This window comes from Pinus tabuliformis, chromosome J (assembly GCF_031772625.1).
Source record: "Pinus tabuliformis cultivar Carrire ecotype Pingquan chromosome J, CPIR1, whole genome shotgun sequence".
In the NCBI taxonomy this organism is placed as follows: Eukaryota; Viridiplantae; Streptophyta; class Pinopsida; order Pinales; family Pinaceae; genus Pinus; species Pinus tabuliformis.
The window spans coordinates 1,283,566,493-1,283,583,348 of record NC_142295.1 but is presented as its reverse complement, the minus strand read 5'-3'; positions in this window follow the sequence as shown (position 1 = coordinate 1,283,583,348).

The following is a 16,856-nucleotide window of genomic DNA, read 5'->3' as shown; positions in this document are numbered from 1 at the left end:
GAAATCCTAACTACTAAAATGATGATGGAGAAGACCCCAAGCCCTTGTTACACAAAAATATCGTCACCATGATTATTTGTAGTCAGTATCGGTCTATCATCACTTGTACTGTCCTCCTAAGCAAGTCTCAGACCTCAGCTCTTCAAATCAAGCTTTGGAAATGAGAGAAAGACATTAAAAATCAATGTAACTCTGGTTCCACACTTTCTCTCACTGTCACCTGCGGTCCCGCACCTTCTGTGTACAAAAACTGCGTACCTGCCCAATTTGTCCCTAACGATGTAGGTGCAGACCCCTGTGAAAGTCAAAAGGCGCAAGTTTTATCTTAAAAAACTCACTTTAGGTTAATTCTAGAGGTTTCTAGAAGGAATTTTGACGTGGATTGTTCGCTCTGAGGTGGTTCATGCATCCCAAAAGAGAAGGAGCTAATCCCTTGATGAGAGGAGCTATCCCTTTGAAGGAGGGCTTTATCCCTTTGAAGGAGGACCTAGTAACCTCCCTCCATTGCACTATAAATACAGGCATTGGGTTGGTTGCTGGGGAGGTTAGAAGCTGAACATTTTTGAGGGTAAATGCTGGTGAAATCAAGACTTCCTAGTTGAGCTTAAGAGGAGAGATCACATACCTTTTTGGCTTCATTGGGGAGTGAGTGAAACTTGTCAAAGTAGAGGAGACTTCTTGCTGGACCCTGGGAGTAGCTTGTACAACGTCAAGGTAAAGGTTGTAAAGTTCTTCTCCTTTTGAATTAATACAATCAAACTCATTTTTCTCAACAAGTATCTTATGTTATTTGTTTCATGGACTCCTTGACTTTCATGTTAAATATGTTTTATGCAATTGGCTTTTCTGGTGCTATTTAATTTGTTTGCCTTGTTTGTGTTTGCAGATTCACGAAAAGGAGCTCATTTGGATCAAAGGAGAGAGGGCATCCACAAGCTTGCATTGGACCTAAGGTAGGCCCTAAAAACACTTGTTTACCATTGTTTATCAAAGCATATTTAGAGAAAGATAGTGTCTGGTTGGTTTGCTTGTCATTAGGTCTTCTTTAGATTCTAGGAAGGTCTATCTTGTCCGCAAGATCGACTCATTCCATGTGACAAAATGGCGACTCCGCTGGGGACTTGATTGTTTTCCTTGTTTTTACTTTGACCTGAGGATGATCGTTTTGAAAATGATTTCTCATCAATTTTTACAACTGAATATGTCAAGGAACCTCAGAATCCAATGAAACATCCCGATTCAGAGTTAAATTTGGGAAACATCTCTCGAACTATTCCTATTGACATTTCGGTTAAGCCCAGAATTGTTGAGAACATTCATATAGGTGCCTCGTGTACAGATGACGAAATTCAGATATATAAGGCCCTATTTCAAGAATTCCGTGACGTGTTTGCCTGGTCCTATGAGGAAATGCCAGGAATTGATCCCGCGATTGTTGTTCATGAGATCAAGACTTACCCGGATGCTAAACCCGTCCGGCAACGTTTGCGTCAGATTCACCCATGAAAAGCTGCTGCAATTAAAGCAGAAGTTGAAAAACTATTGAAAGCAGGTTTCATTTATCCGATCCCGCTAACGGATTGGGTATCGAATATTGTTCCGGTTAACAAAAAACAGGGAACAATAAGAATATGCATCGATTATAGGGACATTAATCGAGCCTGTCCAAAGGACAATTACCCAACTCCCTATATCGATCAAATCATTGATGATTGTGCCGGCAGCGAAATATTCTCCTTCATGGACGGTTTTTCCGGATACAATCAAATCAATATTCTACCTGCCCATCAACCAAAAACGGCTTTCATTTGTCCATGGGGGACATTTGCTTATTGCAAGTTACCTTTTGGGCTTAAGAATGCCGGAGCAACTTTTCAAAGGCGATGTCTTATGCGTTTCATGAAATCAAGCACATTGTGCAACCCTATCTCGATGACTTGCCTGCTCATTCATTACATCGAGCTGATCACCTCGTCCATCTACGAGCAATCTTTATGAGGTGTAGGCATTATCGGATTCGGTTGAACCCACACAAATGTGTCTTCTGTATAGAAACGGGTCGATTGCTGGGGTTTGTAGTTTCGAAAGCCGGCATTCGCGTTGATCCCTCGAAGGTCGAAGCTATCATCAAATTGCCTCCTCCTTCGAGTCTTCGCCAACTCCAAAGTTTGCAGGGGAAAGCAAACTTTTTACGACGTTTCATTCCTAACTACGCCGAGGTTACAAAGGGTTTTTCCCGGTTATTGAAGCAAAATACTCCATTCTATTGGGACGAGATAGCTCAGAAATCTTTTGATGCACTCAAACACGTGTTGACCCATGCACCGTTGTTGCATCCTCCCAACTGCAACCAGGATTACTTCTTGTATCTCGCCGCCTCTCATTCCACCATTAGAATGGTCTTAGTTCAGGAAGATGAATTCGGAACTGAACATGTGATATATTACCTTAGTCAAACTTTAAATCCAACTGAGCTAAAATACTCACATGTGGAGAAATTGGCATTGGTAGCTGTTCAAGCTGTCCAACTTTTTCGTCACTACATTTTACTACGTAAAACTACAGTAATTTCGGATTGCAACCCTATGATCTACATTTTTACCAAGCAATTGCTAGGGGGCAAGTACTCTAAATGGATCGTTATCCTGCAAGAGTTCGACTTGGAATTTGAGAAATCTAAGTCTAAGAAATCTTTAGTTTTTGCGGAGTTAATGTGTGACTTCCCGCGTGCTGACACGGAAACTGTGGCGGAGGATCCCATTGCGGACGAATCCTTGTTTCTAATCAGCACTTTAGATTCGTGGTATGGGGATATCATCGTTTATCTCCAGACCCAATCCTTTCGGCCAGAAATTTCAAGGTCAGAATGTCGAAAAATTCGATTCCAGTCCCAACAATTCAGGATTACTGGAGATACTCTTTATCGCCGTGGGGCGGACTCTGTTTTTCGACGTTGCTTAACTCACGAAGAAGCTGAAAGGGTTCTAAATGACTGTCACTCTGGAGCATGTGGCGGTCATATGTCTGGGTATGCCACAGCCCAAAAGATATTGCGCACTGGCTACTTCTGGACGTCTTTATTTAAAGATTGTATTACGGCGGTCTGAAAATGCCACAACTGCCAAATTTTTGATCGTAAGATGCGCGCTCCACCTGCTCCTCTCCACCCTATAATTGCCGTTGGTCCTTTTGCCAAATGGGGTATCGATTTTATTACATGTAACCCTCACTCGGCCAGGGGGCATGCGTATATCATCCTTGTGGTAGATTATTTTACTAAGTGGGCCGAGGCGATGCCTACATTTGAGGCAGATGGCAAGACAACTGCAATTTTCATGTTCAATCATATAATTGCTAGGTTTGGTGTCCCGCAAGCGATAATCACTGATCATGGGCGTCATTTTCGAAATGTTATGATGACCGAACTTACAGGCCAGCTTGGTTTACGTCATGATAGCTCAACCCCTTATTATCCACAAGCGAATGGTTTGGTTGAATCCATCAACAAAGTTTTAGTTATCATGATCTGACGAATCATTGGGATTCATCGGTTGAATTGGCACAACATGCTATTTTCAGCGCTTTGGGCGTACCGAACTTCAGTAAAAACATCAACAGGGTTCACTCCTTTCCAACTAGTCTATGGTTTGGAAGCTGTGTTACCCATTGAATGCGAAATCCCGTCACTACAAATGGCCATCGAGTTACTTCCAGCCACTTTCGAAGAGGAAAAGCGTTTATTATACTTGGCTCAATTAGATGAGAATCGACGTGATGCTGCATTGGCGATCGAGACTCACGCAAAATGCATGAAATCTCAGTATGATCAAAATGTGACCCCTCGAAATTTTTCGGAAGGAGATCTAGTCTTAGTTTACGATCAAGCTAATGATTAATTAGGTGCTGGAAAATTCGTTCCTATGTGGCATCGTCCCTATGTTGTCAAGCGAAAGCTAGCCAAAGGGGCCTATGAATTGGTAGACTTTGACGGGGACTCTTTGGGTAAACCCAGAAATGGCCTTTACTTGAAGAGGTATTATGCTTAAAAGAATGGGTATGGAGATTTTTAGTTAGGATAGTTTTTTCTTTCTAGTTGGTGTGTTTTAGTTTAAACAGTGTGCTTAGCTTAGAGAGTGTTTTTCGTCATTATTCCTGCTTATCTTGGTTTTACTCTTGATATTGCAGATGTCGATGCCTCTCCAAACATACATTGGTTTCGCTGATGGTGCTTGTCGTAATACACAGAACATCTCTTCCGCAGCTTGGGTTATCTATTCACCCTCTGACGAGTTAGTATCTATGCATGGGGTAAGCCTCGGTCAAACAACGAACAACATTGCCGAGTATAGTGCAGTGATTGAATTATTATCTGAATCTATTTCATTTGGGATTCGGAGTTTGATAGTGAGGTTAGATTCTGAACTCGTTGTATTACAGCTTAATAGAGTGTATGCCATTAGAAATCTAGTGTTATTAAGATTATTTTTGAGAGTGCATCTCTTGGAACGTGAATTTGATTATATTGAATATCAGCGTATTCCAAGATCTTTAAATACATTAGCAGATGCAATTGCTTCTCAAATGTTAAATAGACATTTGCAATAATCATACATGTAAATTTAAAACCATTCCATAACATGATTTACAAGATAAGCCAGTAATAGTGATATATATATATATATAGGAGTGTGTCAAAAAATACATCGTCCTCGATCATATGTTGAAAAACACCTTATGATCGGCAAAAATGATAAGTACAAAAAACAAAAATGTCACATGTGCCCACAATAGGCAATCATCCTATCACTGGTGATGATCTCTATAAGAAACCACTGCACGGGCCACCTTGCAAAGGAACCTCCTAAAAGGTTCCGGGACCCCAATCACATAGTACTGAAGTCGACGAGGAATGTCATCTATAGTGGTCTCCAGAATATCTCCTGTCAAGCGCTCGAGATGACCCTCTAACTCGGCCAAAACCTCTGCTGATTCGTCCTGTGGGGCTGGTGCGGGTGCAACTGGTTGCTTCCTCTCATAAGGCCGGAGAGCGGCTGGTCGCTGTGGACCCACATTTGCATTTAAAATTTTTACTATCAGTTTTGAGACGATGGAAAAATAAAAAAATTAAAATAGGAAAAATGTTGAAAAGAATTTTACCTGAGTCATCCCACTGCTCTCCTGGTGGAAGAGTCATGTCTGGGTCACAATGAAAATCTATCCCAGCATAAGGGAAGTCCTGAATAGAAAAGACCTGGTTTTCCAGCCATTGGAAATACTCAGGTTTGAATCGAGCAACCTCTGTCCTCTCGTCCGGGTGACGGGCCATAATTGCGACCCATCGCATTAGTTTGGGCTCTCGAGGAAGCCCAGCTCCAACAGTAAGGTGCTGTGGGATCAACATAGGAACCCTCTCCAGGCCAAAACTCACAACCAAAGCCCCATAACCAAAGGTCTTTAGTTGTCCGTTTTTGGCCCTGGTCAGTTGGCCTTTCAGATTGGCAAACATAGCATCGCACCAGTTGAAGATGGTGCCTCGAAAGCAATCAACTACCATACGCATCTGGAATCCGGTGGCAATATGTAATGCGGTAGCCCTGCAAAGTCTGGTGACAGTAAACGCAATCACCATGAGTTCAGGACGGGATATGGTCTTTATGTCTATCCCTTTGTCTCTAGCCTGGCTGTTGCAGAACTCTAGCCGAAGGCTATCGACAGACTGGCCACCTGGCCTAGCCCCGAACAGAGTCAAGTCTTCGCCTCTCTTAGGCAAACTAGTCAAGAAATATATGTCCGCCAGCTCGATTTCGAGCTGGTGGCCGCCAATGAAGAAGCACTGGTCCTGTACACTCCATCTGTCAACCATCCACTGTAAGAAATCCACCTGAGCCCTCATGCCAGGAATGGCCCAGAATTTGTACAAGCTGCACGCCCTCAAAGCATCAAGTGAAGGCTGATGATTCCATGCGGCAGCATCCACGTCCTCATGCTCTCGTTCGTGCCAATCTAGCATGATGTACTCTCTGCATCAAGTATAAGGATAAATTAAATTGCTAGAAATTATTTTGATTGGTCAATTTTTGAGAAATTTTGGGTTAAAAACCCTTGCGGCGGGGACCGCACCCTCCAGGTTAGACGCAGTGCATGGGACCACACTTTGTCTACACGGAAGGTGCGGACCCCGAGCTTTTTCCCAATGGAGAAAATGTCGGGATCCACAGGCCAGCACTGGAAAACCTGCGGGCCCGCGCGCGCGGGTTTTATACCTAAAAACCCTCCCAAAAATGAAATAAATGACTAAAAAAAAAAATGAAACGGTTAAAAATGAAGAGTAGGATGATGTGGATTACCTGGAGAAGACGACGTTCGATTCCGACGGTTGGATTTCCCACAATCTTCACGGGAAGTTTTCTGAGCAAAAGCACTATTTTCTCACCCAAAATCAAACGGTAAAAATGAATTGACAAAGACCCTTTTTATAAGTTTTTTGGGTAAATAAATTGCAAATTTGTTTATGTTTCACTTTGAAAAGGTATTTTTGCAACATTTTTATCTATTTCAAACAGGTATGAGTAATGTTTGTGTTTTTGTGCAGAATAACGGATTATTCAGGTGAAATCTATCATTTTCGATGAAAAAACATTTAGAGTCACCTTTAAGCCCTTTTCTGACTCCTGAAACATGAAAAGATTGCCGAGTTTTTCTTTTAAACTCGTTAAAATGGAATTAAAAGATGGTCCACTTACAGCTCTTTTCCGACCGTAAAAACATGAAAAGATTGTCGGATTTTTGTCGTTTCAAATTCGATATTGATTATAAAACGACGTGTCATTGATTGCTTTTTTACTTTTTCGGGTCAAGGGCACTAATAACGAAAAGTACTCCTTGGTCGTAAAAGATCAAGCGGTTCTCTCAAGTATTATTTTATACTTTTTCGGGCTTGGGAGACACAAATTTACGAAAAAGGTCAACCCTGGAGTCTTCTTAAGTGAAAACCCTGGGAGGAGCTTGTACAGTGTCAAGGCAAAGGTTGTAAAGTTCTTCTCCTTTTGAATTAATACAATCAAACTCATTTTTCTCAACAAGTATCTTATGTTATTTGTTTCATGGACTCCTTGACTTTCATGTTAAATATGTTTTATGCAATTGGCTTTTCCGGTGCTATTTAATTTGTTTGCCTTGTTTGCGTTTGCAGGTTCGCGAAAAGGAGCTCATTTGGATCAAAGGAGCGAGGGCATCCACAAGCTTGCGTTGGACCTAAGGTAGGACCTAAAAACACTTGTTTACCATTGTTTATCAAAGCATATTTAGAGAAAGATAGTGTCTGGTTGTTTTGCTTGTCATTAGGTCTTCTTTAGATTCTAGGAAGGTCTATCTTGTCCCCAAGATCGATTCATTCCGTGTGATAGCCCCACTAAGCCCTCTTCTCTTGTAGCACTAGAAGGATGTTCCCTTAGAGTAAGCCATGATCATGTGTGATGATTATAAGGCCATTTGACCTCAGGGTGAATTGTGTTGGCCTAATGCTCCATTGTGCAAAGATAGTATTCATTCATCTGGTTTCATGGAGAATCACAATATTCTTTAGGTTTCCATTCGAGCCATGGTGTGGGATAATTGCAATGTTGATCCTCCTTGCAATTCTCTGGTAGCTAGGATCGATGCCTACAATTGGGATTTTTCTCTCTTCGTCTGCATGGATGTTGGGGTTGGATGTCCATTAGTCGCGGGGCAACCTGTGACCAGTAGAACTTATTTGCTTGCATAGAGGCTCCAATTCGGCACTAAGGCTTACCTTTCAGACTATTGGCAATTGGCTAATCAGTGAAGTTACTACATTGGGAGGCATGTAGGGAATTTGAAGCAATTCCTTCAGGTTCTTAGCCTTGTCATGTTAGTGAAGAGAATAAGCTTTGTGTCAATGCTTCTAGGAGGTCATAGAGTTTGTAAGAAGGTAGCTCGTCCATCACGCTCTGAGGCTCTGGGGATTCGGGGAAGGAGTTCCTGTTGTGTGTGATCATTGGACAAGGAAGGAGTACATGTTGCACATAGTCGAGGTTGAGGCATGTCGAGGAAGGATCTCCCACTGTGTGTGTTCAATGGGGCGAGGAGGGGTCCTTGTCATGCGTGTATGTGGCTTGTGGCTTGTAGCTCGTGGCTCATGGCTTATAGATTGTGACTCTCTATAGCTCATTTACAGTTTCAAGTCTTCCAGGCTCATTCAAGTAATTGGTCATCTCGTATGTGGCTTCTAGTTCATTTACATAGGATAGTTTCATGTTAAGCACATTTACTACTAGTTTTGTGGCTCTAGGCCAAAGTTCTGGTTTCTATGTATCTTTCTGCAAATCATTTTCACTCTTGCTTATGGTGTTGATAGACATTTTAGTCAAACTCAGTATATGTAATATGTGCCTATTCAATAGACATAAAATTTCAATTATTGAGTGTCTCTCCTAGACCTCAGAGGCTCCACTTGAAATCAAGATTGTATTATGGCATGGAATTTTAAATAAACCTACCATCCTTGGGGCAAAAAGGGAGGATCCCATGTTCGATATTAGTTTCAAGAATTTTTATAGGATCTCATTACTTAGATCACTTCAATTAAAATATTAGTCTTATTATCTTTCCAGCTTCAAATATGAGAGTTGTAGAAATGAATTAGTAGCTCTTTGAAATTCCTTTTATTTTGAGAGAAACAAAAGACATTGCTCTTTAAAGGTGTTGAGGATTCTAAAGTTATAATAGATTGATTCATTAGATTACTATAGTTAAAATATTAGTCTTATTATCTTGACAGCTACAAATGTGTGAGTTGTAAGTGTCTATCTTCATTGAGTATATTTATCATGAGTTTAATTATTAAATTGATGTTCTTTTAAAAGAAATTTTAATACTAAATGAAGATTAGAAAATTAATATGATAAAGTGTTTTTGAGATTCAATTAATTTTGTTTAAAATATTAAATAAAAAATTAATTATTACTCTATTAATTTGTATTTTAAAAAATGTCTTTATAAAATGTAAATGCTTATTTTTCTAAATTTATATAACAATTTGTATGATTTACTATTAAATTAAAAAAAAAACAAATTTAACTAATATTTAGAATTCTTGTGATGATTCTTTATGTAAAAAACCAATTTATATTAAATAAAAATAAAATACAATATTAATAATAATAATTTATATTAATTAAAAGTAAATATATTATTAAATTTCCAATTATATATTGGAAATATAATTTAAAATTCTATGTAGAAATGTAAATTTAACCATTAAAAACTAAACATCAATATATTAAAAGAGAATTATTAAATTATATAAACTGTTAATTTTTTTTTAAGAAAATCTATAAAAAAAAATAGCTTTTTTATTATATATAAAATTTACAAAACATAAATTCATTAAACCATTAGAAACTAAACATCAATATATTAAAAGAGAATTATTAAGTTATATAATCTATTGAATTTTTTTTAATAAAAATTCCCAAAAAAAATAAAAAATAATAGTTTTTTAATTATATATAAAATTTATAAAACATAAATTCATATAATTGTATTTATTGAGTGTTCAATTAAAAATAAACTATAAAATGATATTTTAATATATAAATTTAATCATTTATAACATTATAATATTGTTTTATTTTGAAATGTAAATTAATTATAGAAAAATCAAACAAAACCTAGTGCGCATTGCTCAACCTGTTATTCTTTGTTGCTTTCCTTTATTTGCCGAAAAATGGCTCAAGGTTCAATAGGACCCCCATCTCACCCTCGCAACCCCCTCCAGACATAGTGGAATTTAATGCCCTTGTTGCTAGAGGGCCACTTTTCTAAAAGGTTGAATCCTCAAAATTTGAGAAGAACATCAACAACATTCCAAAGGTGGAGGTTCACGGCTCAATCTAAATCAATGACCCTGAAGCTTACAGATATGAGGATTATTTGTCATTTTATGGGCTTATGACCCTCTTTGAGATCCCTGCGAGCATGGATTGACGAGAACTGGATACCCAAGATTAAAAATAAGGTTTCAATGTCATTTTGTTGACAATCGATTTACACCTTCCTGTCTGAAGGAAAAGCAAATTTGGATCTCATCTTTAGGAATAACCACTACTTCATGGGGGAGCCAAGGGTTATATCTAGATCATTGGAGTCCAGATTTTAATCCTGAATGTGATGTTCCAATAGAAGTCTCGGATGGGTTAAACTTCTCTTCTTCCTACTACATTGTTGTAATGAGGAAACTTTTAGGAGTATAGGAAATATTCTTAGCAAATACATCGACCGAGATAAGCCACAAGAAGGGTTACAAACTTGCACCAATATCAGTGTGGCGGTGGAGCTAGACAAGTGTTTACCAATAGTAATAAATATAAACCTAGATAATTGATCTCATATACAAGAAGTTGATTGTAATCAAATTCCATTTAAATGCAAGTTTTTCTGTGAATATAGCCATTTCACACATGATTTTAATAATAAGGCAGAAGAGAAGCTAAAGTAGAGTAATGATGGATAATAATGGCAGCAATAGAATAGGAGAAGAGGCCTCGCAAGGATGAACAACCAAGTTCCTCCTCAAGCGACTACAAGGCAGAAAGGGAAAGGGCCCATGTCTCCAAAAAAGTAAGGGTCAATGCTTAGAGAGGGAACCTCTACTATTAATAATAATAGATCCCTAGATCCAAACAATAGCTTCAATATCTTGAAACATTTTCTAGAAAAATGGGAAATCCTAACTACTAAAATGATGATGGAGAAGACCCCAAGCCTCACTAAGCCCTCTTCTCTTGTAACACCAGAAGGCATGTTCCCTTAGAGTAAACCTCTATGGGGACTCAAGCGAAGGATATAGATTCATAGGAAGAAGAATTCCACTCCCCCAAGGCCCTAAAAACTAGGGGTTCAAGGTTACCAACAAGATTTGTAGATGAAAAATCGGATGCGAACAGGGAAAACGAAATGAATCATTCGTAGAGAAAAGTAGGGAGGAAGACTAATCGATAGCTCTGGAATGAAAAATGTTTATAAAAAAACAAAGGAAATGGGTACCCAAATAATAATCGATCCATCCAAAATGGTTAGTATAAACATCAATAAGAACATCCCTAGCCTCCATTTCGGAGGCAACAAATTGCACAATAAATAATGAAATTCCTCTTTTGGAATTGCAGGGGGTTAGGCTTTGATAAATAGATGTCTAAATTTAAATCTATAATAAAAAAGGAAATGTTGGCCATCCTCTTGCTCCATGAGACAAATATAGGGGTAGAAGAGACCCTTCAAAAGTTTTCAAAATTTTGGAAGAATTATGACCTTAGAGTGATTGGATCACATGGGGCTTCTAGGGGGCTCTAAATTTGGTCTATCTCTATTTTCAAGTTTATTGACTCACATTTGGTGCTTCATTTGTTGATGGTTCACTTGCTTCATCTCCCATCAAACAAGGAATTTATTGTTGTTAACGCATATTCACCCCCACCGTGGGTGCCAATGTAGTCTTCCAATTGACAAGATTGCTCTCGGCAACTTGGCTCTCCACGTGGGGGGTCATGCATCAACCATAGCTTAGTTATATGCTCCATTAGATTCACTCATGCCTAGATCCTTTACCATTAACACAATCCAATACCATAGTATTTGGTTTATGATCGTGTGTGATGATTATAAGGCCATTCGACCTCAGGGTGAATTGTGTTGGCCTAATGCTCCATCGTGCAAAGATAGTATTCATTCATCTGGTTTCATGGAGAATCACAATATTCTTTAGGTTTCTGTTCGAGCCATGGTGTGGGATAATTGCAATGTTGATCCTCCTAGCAATTCTCTGGCAGCTAGGATCGATGCCTACAATTGGGATTTTTCTCTCTTCGTCTGCATGGATGTTGGGGTTGGATGTCCATTAGTCGTGGGGCAACCTGTGACCAGTAGAATTTATTTGGTTGCACAGAGGCTCCAATTCAGCACTAAGGCTTACCTTTTAGACTATTTGCAATTGGCTAAGTAGTGGAGTTACTACATTGGGAGGCATGCAGGGAATTTGAAGCAATTCCTTTCGGTTCTTAGTCTTGTCATGTTAGTGAAGAGAATAAGCTTTGTGTCAGTACTTCTGGGAGGTCATAGAGTTTGTAAGAAGGTAGCTCGTCTGTCACTCTCACAGCAGCATAGAGGCTTGAGGCTCTGGGGTTTCGGGGAAGGAGTTCTTGTTGTGTGTGATCATTGGACAGGGAAGGAGTACCTGTTGCGCATAGTCAAGGTTGAGGCATGTCGAAGAAGTATCTCCCACTGTGTGTGTTCAATGGCCCAAGGAGGGGTCCTTGTTATGCGTGTATGTGGCTTGTGGCTTGTAGCTCGTGGCTCATGGCTTATATATTGTGACTCTATGCAGCTCATTTACAGTCTCAAGTCTTCCTGGCTCATTCAAGTAATTGGTCATCCCTTATGTGGCTTCTAGTTCATTTACATAGGATAGTTTCATGTTAAGCACATTTACTACTAGTTTTGTGGCTCCAGGCCAAAGTTCTGGTTTCTATGTATCATTCTGCAAATCATTTTCACTCTTGCTTATGGTGTTGATAGACATTTTAGTCAAACTCAGTATATGTAATATCAAGACTTTAAAATGGTGGTTTTGGGTTGGTTTCCCTACAGGGTGTCCTTTAACACGATGTAGAATTGGTTTTACTTATTTTTATCAGTAATTGAATGTCGATCCTTACACATAAAAAATGTATATGTGCCTATTCAATAGACATAAAAGTTAAATTATTGAGTGTCTCTCCTAGACCTTAGAGGCTCCACTTGAAATCAAGATTGTATTATGGCATGGGATTTTAATAAAACCTACCATCCTTGGGGAAAAGATGGGAGGATCCCATGTTCGATATTAGTTTCAAGAAATCTTAGAGGATCTCATTAGTTAGATAGATCTAATAGTTATCAAGGTTAACAAATTTACATGGAATAATGGTAGACTTGGCCTAGGGAATATTGTAGCCCACCTAGGAATACTTTTAGTTTCATGTTCCTTTTTATCTCAAGACTTTCAGATCTCCTCTAATATTCTTCCCTGGGTGAGTTCAAATCATCGACCAATTTCTCTTCAAGTATTGCAAATAGTAGACTATGGGTTGTTTCCCGTCTGCTTCTCTCCTCTCTGTATCTAAAGGGAATATTTCTCAAATTTGGTAATGGAAACATGGAGTAGGTAGGAAATTGGTTCTCTCATTACCTTTTGGGGAAAAAAATATCTAAATTTAGTCATTAAGAACACAATAAAAAAAATAATGAACAAAGGAGGCCAAAATAAACATGCATCAATCAAATCTTGCAGAATCTAAAAGGAAAATAGAGCAGGGATCCATTGCAAAGGAGCTTCTGCAATACAAGCACGCAAAATTTGAGTCCTTCCATAATGTGCTAAGATTAGAAGATGGAGATGGCGCCTTAAGTCTTGCAGCTTATGGCTGCTAACTAGTGATCACAACACTAAGTTCTTCCATAACTAAGCTAAGGAATTGGTTTGGAGGAATAATATTAAATTTGTTAGCATGGATGGAGTGTAGATCAAGGACTTTAAGGGGATCCAAAGGGCAGTTGTCAATTTCTTCAATTTTCTATACTTTTCCCAACCTATAACAAATTCAGAGATCGTTTAGTACATGCTAGATAAAATCTGAAATTGGTGCCTGAAGATGGCAATTTAGACCTATTGTGAAGCATTACAAAAGAAGAAATCTGAAAAATGGCATTTTCTCAAAGCCTGAACAAAGCTCTAGTTCCATATGGATTTTTATCCCACTTTTATTAGGCATATTGGGATGTTATTAATTTTGATCTTATTTTTCTAGTGCATTACATCTTCAAGCATGATCGTATGGGAGGAGGGATTAATTCGTCCTTTTTTGTCTTGATTCCTAAAAAAGTCAATATGGCCTCATTCCCAAGATATCAGCTAATCTCTTTATGCAATATTTCATATAAGATTATTTCTAAAATTTTATCATAGCACATAAAACCTTTCCTTCCCAATATCATCTTTAAGAATTAGGGGGGATTCATGGGCCAAAGGCACATAATAGCTAATATCATCTTAGTCCAAGAGGCAATACATTTGAGCAATGTAGGAAGGATATATTATGTTCATCAAACTTGATATGGAAAATTCATTTAGCCGTGTCACTCGGGACCTTTTATTAAAATTTCTATCTCAATTTGGCTTTAATGGGAAATTTATAAAATGGATGTAGGTTTGTGTCTCCTCTCCTTCGATCTCCCCCTTGGTGAATGGCCACTCCTCAATCTTTTTCGAAGCCTCAATAGGGCTCCATCAAGAGTGCCCCTTCTCACCTTTCCTCTAAATCTTGATGGCATATTCATTAAGCAGGTGTCATGAATATGAACAAAGGAATGTCAAGCTTCCATGTATAAGATATGTTTCAGGAATCAAGAGTATAAATCACTCTGAATATGCATATGATACCTTCTTTTCGAGATAAGCCTAATTAATTATTACAAAGTGCTTCAAGTGGATTCCAAATCAATATCTATTCGTTTCTAGAGGTCTTATTAATCATAGAAAATCAAAAATCTATTCTTGGAATATTATCCCCCTTCTTCATAACCGTTTGGTTCTTATTCATTGGTTCTATCCTACAACCTCTTAGAAATATTTTATATGTTTAGGGTTTATGATCCATTTAAAATCCCACTCTTCACAATTATGGTTAGGAATTGTTGTGAAATTCAATTCCAAGCTACGACAATGGGGACTGATTTGGTTGAACTTTGTTGTGAACCAAGTTCTTATTAAAGTGGTATTATCAATATTTCCTTTTTACCTGTTCATAGTTCTCCTACTACCAACTAGGATTATTTGTGAACTAGTTAAAATTATGAGGAAATTTTTATGGGAGGGTGGTAAGTAGATCCACAAAAAGTTTCATCTCATCAAAGTGGCTTGGGTATCTGTGACATGTCAATTTGTCTCCATGACACTTGATCAGTTTATGGGTCTTTTTACCATCACGAACATTTTTGATTGAACTCTCTTAGAAGTAAAACAACTAAAAAATCTTAAAGAAGATGAGAAATTTGGGAATAATAGTTGTCGCACCTTGTCAAGTTTCACCTATGCTAATTTTCCTAGCTTTTCCCATGCATTCACTGGAATTAACTATGAGAACTGTGTAGAGATACACTCTTTCTGCCACTATAAACTGTGTAGGTGAATTCAAGAAAGTAAACATAAAAAGTACATTCTAGAAACGTAGTTGGTCAAATATTTCCGAACTGAAAGCTTCTAGGTGATGACTATTCAAACTATAACCCTCAAATGATGCATATTTATCCCTTTCCTCATGGAAAACCGATCTCTCAAATAGGGGATCTCACCCTCCTCTTTTGGATCTAAAAATTCTTCCTCTTGGCCTATAAAATTACTAGAGGGTTAGAGGAGGTCAGAAATCAGAGAATGTAAACTTATGCTACCAGTTTTAGATTGGAACGCTTGTCATCTAAGGAGGAGATTGAATGCATTTGGGAGGAACCTCACGACATCAAGGCGAAGGTTATCCTTCTACTTGTGATATCCTTATTTTGTTCTGTCAAATACACCAATTGACCTTAATTTTTTTGCTTATTTGTGATCAAACTCATATTGAATTGCAAATTAAACACAAGTAAAGTCCATAAAATTAAACATAAGTGCATACCTAGTTCTCCCGTCTGATGTTGATCCATGGCTGATGTTACTCCCAATCCTTTGCTTTCTTTACCAAGCTGATTGATTCCTCCCTGCCCATTTTGGATAAACCTCTCTGGTTCCCAGACCTAGAGGAATTCGAGATTGAGACCTTCTTGGCCACATGCCCAAAACTCCAAGAATAGTGCTCAAGTTTCCAAATTTTTAGTTGAATATCGAGCCTGAGGCTCATCCCTCAATTTGTACCATTCCTCCTTCTTCGTAACCTCTATTTCCTTTCGTCTCCTTTCATCCACTAGAAAAGGAACAATGAAAAAACCCCCCACTTCTTCGCCCTATCACCTCCCTTTTATAAGAGAGGTTATCTCCTCTGCAAGTAATCTCCTCACTTCCTCATCAAATCCATTCATTCAGTCGGTCACTTGAAATCATGATGTACGATCTTTATGACTCTAATAGTCACCCACCCTTCTATTTTAATATACTTATAAGCATTAATTGATCACCCTTTGGTGTTTTTAAATTATATATAACCATTAAATGATCACCCTTTGGGATGTTTAAATTATTTATAAACATTAAATATATATGATTGATTTTAATCGGTCCCCCAATTTCATTTTGAAATTATTTTATTAGTTAATGCTTTTAAATGGGTTTAATTTACCAAAATTTTGATTGAAATGATTTTATTATTTAGGTTTATTAATCAATGGATTATTAAACAGGTTTACTAATTGATGAGTTTATTAATTGTAATTTTAGCTTTAGTATATCCCTTAAATTTCATTATTGAATTTTATACTTAATATATTTGTTTCCTTCTTGATAGTTAGGTATTTAATTAGTACTTTTAATAATTAATTAATTTATCCTATACTTAGACATTTGTTATAGCCAATTAGTATACATATTAGTGCAATGCATGTGAAATATGCATATGTAGCTATTATATGCACGCTAATAATCATATTCCTCCCAAAATTCGAGGTGGGTCATTACACAAACTGTTATTTGAATGTATCAATTTATGCCTAACTTATATATAGGTGTGATAACATATACAATGTCAAACATGTTGGCTCCTAGCTGATAACTGAAGTGTATTTCTAAGTCAAATATAGTATATGAAAAAGCA